Source organism: Xiphias gladius, chromosome 20, assembly GCF_016859285.1.
Source record: "Xiphias gladius isolate SHS-SW01 ecotype Sanya breed wild chromosome 20, ASM1685928v1, whole genome shotgun sequence".
Classification (NCBI taxonomy): Eukaryota; Metazoa; Chordata; class Actinopteri; order Istiophoriformes; family Xiphiidae; genus Xiphias; species Xiphias gladius.
The window spans coordinates 385,001-387,500 of NC_053419.1; the positions used below are offsets into that span (position 1 = coordinate 385,001).

Sequence of the window (2,500 nt, forward strand, 5' to 3'; positions counted from 1 at the left end):
AAGTAACATACTGCCCTATATATTTAGTGATTTCGATTTTTGTCATCTAGGTTTCAGATTTGGGTTAAGATGTCTGATCTTTATAAGGGGCACTAGGACTAGCCATCTTGGAATAATACATGAACAGTAATAATTCAGAATAAGGGGCGTTTCTCTTGTTCTTCCTATTGTGACGACATTGCTTAAATATAGCATACCTTTTGGAGATAGAATTGTACTGTCGGTAATGTAGTTGACAGATTTTGAAATAGAAGACGGATTTGTAGAATAAAAAAAAGATGATATCTACGGTTCAAATTTGATCCCTTTTTCTTTAAATCGTCCTCATTAGTGCAGTGCTTCATTTGGTGGAACAGATTTTCAAGACCAAAAAGTTGGGTTTATTTATGTGAAACTAAATATTTGCTACACTATGACATATATTGGAGTATGAATGGATGTGTCTTGTTTCAAATAGCACAATGTTAGTCTTCATCCTGCAGGAAGGGTAGTATACATAAGGAAAATTGGGTTAATTTGGGAAACATGGCATTAATCAGAATTACTACGCTGAACCACTAATTATTAATCCGGTGATGTAATCCCAGAGCCAGCATAATAAAACCATTACACCATTTCTCTTGGTGATTCATCAAGAGTGTTTATAACACGTATAACTTTAGGAAAGAATTAACTTGAACTTAATTAGAACAAGCCACAAATAATCAGATAAGTAAAATGACTCAAAGTAAGTTAAGGAAAACAAAGGCAGCGCCTTTATACGGAAAACATTTTTTACACGCACTACGGACAACACACAAAACAACGATAACAGAACAAATCGCTAACTACACCAGTGATGCTACTGTGAATGAATATATGAGGACAGAACCAGAGTTTGGGTAAAGTATGCAACAGGTGAATAAACCGAACATGATGTGTCACTGAAAGCGGCTGGTAAAAGCGGTGGTAAATTTAGAGTCACGTTTGGATAAAGGAGCCAGCTGTAATTTCTGAGGTCACCTGGATAGCAGAAGAGAAGTTTACTTGGGTGTTTGTTGAATGGTAGTGGCTGAGTCAGCGTAGCGGCGTCTGGAGTGGGGGAGAAAGTGCTGCAGCTGTCTGGTGTGGAGGTGAAGATTCTTCTGTTGAAGTTGGTTTGGGCAACGCAGAGACATAATGAAATGCCTATAGCAGTGGTAACAAGGGAAATCTGACGTTGCATTCCAGTGATCTCTTATAGGGAAAATTTGGAACAGAGATTCAGAATGGCGCCTGACCAATCCATGAACATGCTTGCGCTCCCTGGGCTTTGTTAGTGTTCACACCCCATCTAGGCATGTTGTCCGGTAAAGGCCAGATGCCACATGCTTAATTGTCTTACTTTTAATACAATTTTCTAAATAACTATATTTTACTAAATAACTTCACTGAATAAAAATCTGGCATCCTGATGCCCAGGTGATTACAACGAAATCAAACATCACATATTTATTTGTAATGGCTATGGAGATATTAATACATAAGTTTAACAGACATACAACTTGCAGAACTATAAATGATAGCAAATGTGTAATATAAGTAAGAATACAAATGGACACACTCAAACAATAGAAAAAGTAATAAAGTAATGGCATTGCTGCATTTTGGGAGCAGAGATGTTTCTTTTGAAAAGAGTTTGTTTGGAGAAGAGTGGAAGAGAGGCAGTCAGAAGGAGGGGGAGTTATAATGTACAGAAGGGGAGGGTCGTAGGTGAGGGATGTATGTTCAGACACAGAAAATCATAGTAGTATAGTTTCCTCCATGGTTCTGTTGTTCTAACAGTAATGTTGGACCCATTTTCTTTTAATCCAATTTTGTTATCAATCTGTATGTGGTTCCATGTATGTTGAAAAAAAGTTCTAGATGTTAACCAACAGTCCAAGCAGGGCAGCAGCTCCCCTACTGCTAGAGGGGCCTGCGTAGTCTCCAAAATGGCTCTCCAGGGCCATTAGCAGTGGCTTGTTAATCTGGTTTTATCTTCTGTCACTTCCAAGAAGTATTTGATTGTCTGTAAATGTAAACACGAGGCCCTGTTTGGTACCTGGTCCGAGTAATAAATGGCCTCACAACTAATTTACAGCTGTGGGATAGGCACTAGTGCTTGGCATTTAAAGTGGGTCAAATCTTTCGGGGGTAGCCCTGAATGCATCACACCTTGGGAATATCTGAATCTGGTGTTATGTTCATAAATATTCTGCGTATACCATGTTAATACTGTAGATAAACCTGTATGATGAACACCTACAATAATGAGATTTTTGACACAGGATTTTCACATAAATATGTGGAAGCCCACCATGAAAATGAATAAATACATGAAAATATTACATTATATTAGATCTAACAATTGTAACTTTTTAAAAATTATGAAATACTAAGTCTGATCCAGGAAGTTATAATTTTTGACCTGGTAAAGACTAATAATGAGATTATATTTAGTTTTATGACTTGAACCACAGTTTATATTGTTAATATTGAA

The 2,500-nt window shown here is 37.1% G+C and overlaps 1 protein-coding gene across 5 annotated transcripts in view; it reads left to right on the forward strand.

The window, feature by feature from the left end:
* The window catches only part of dennd1a (DENN/MADD domain containing 1A), a 60,967-nt gene that overhangs the window by 22,631 nt on the left and 35,836 nt on the right, over positions 1–2,500 (forward strand). The window lies entirely within an intron of this gene.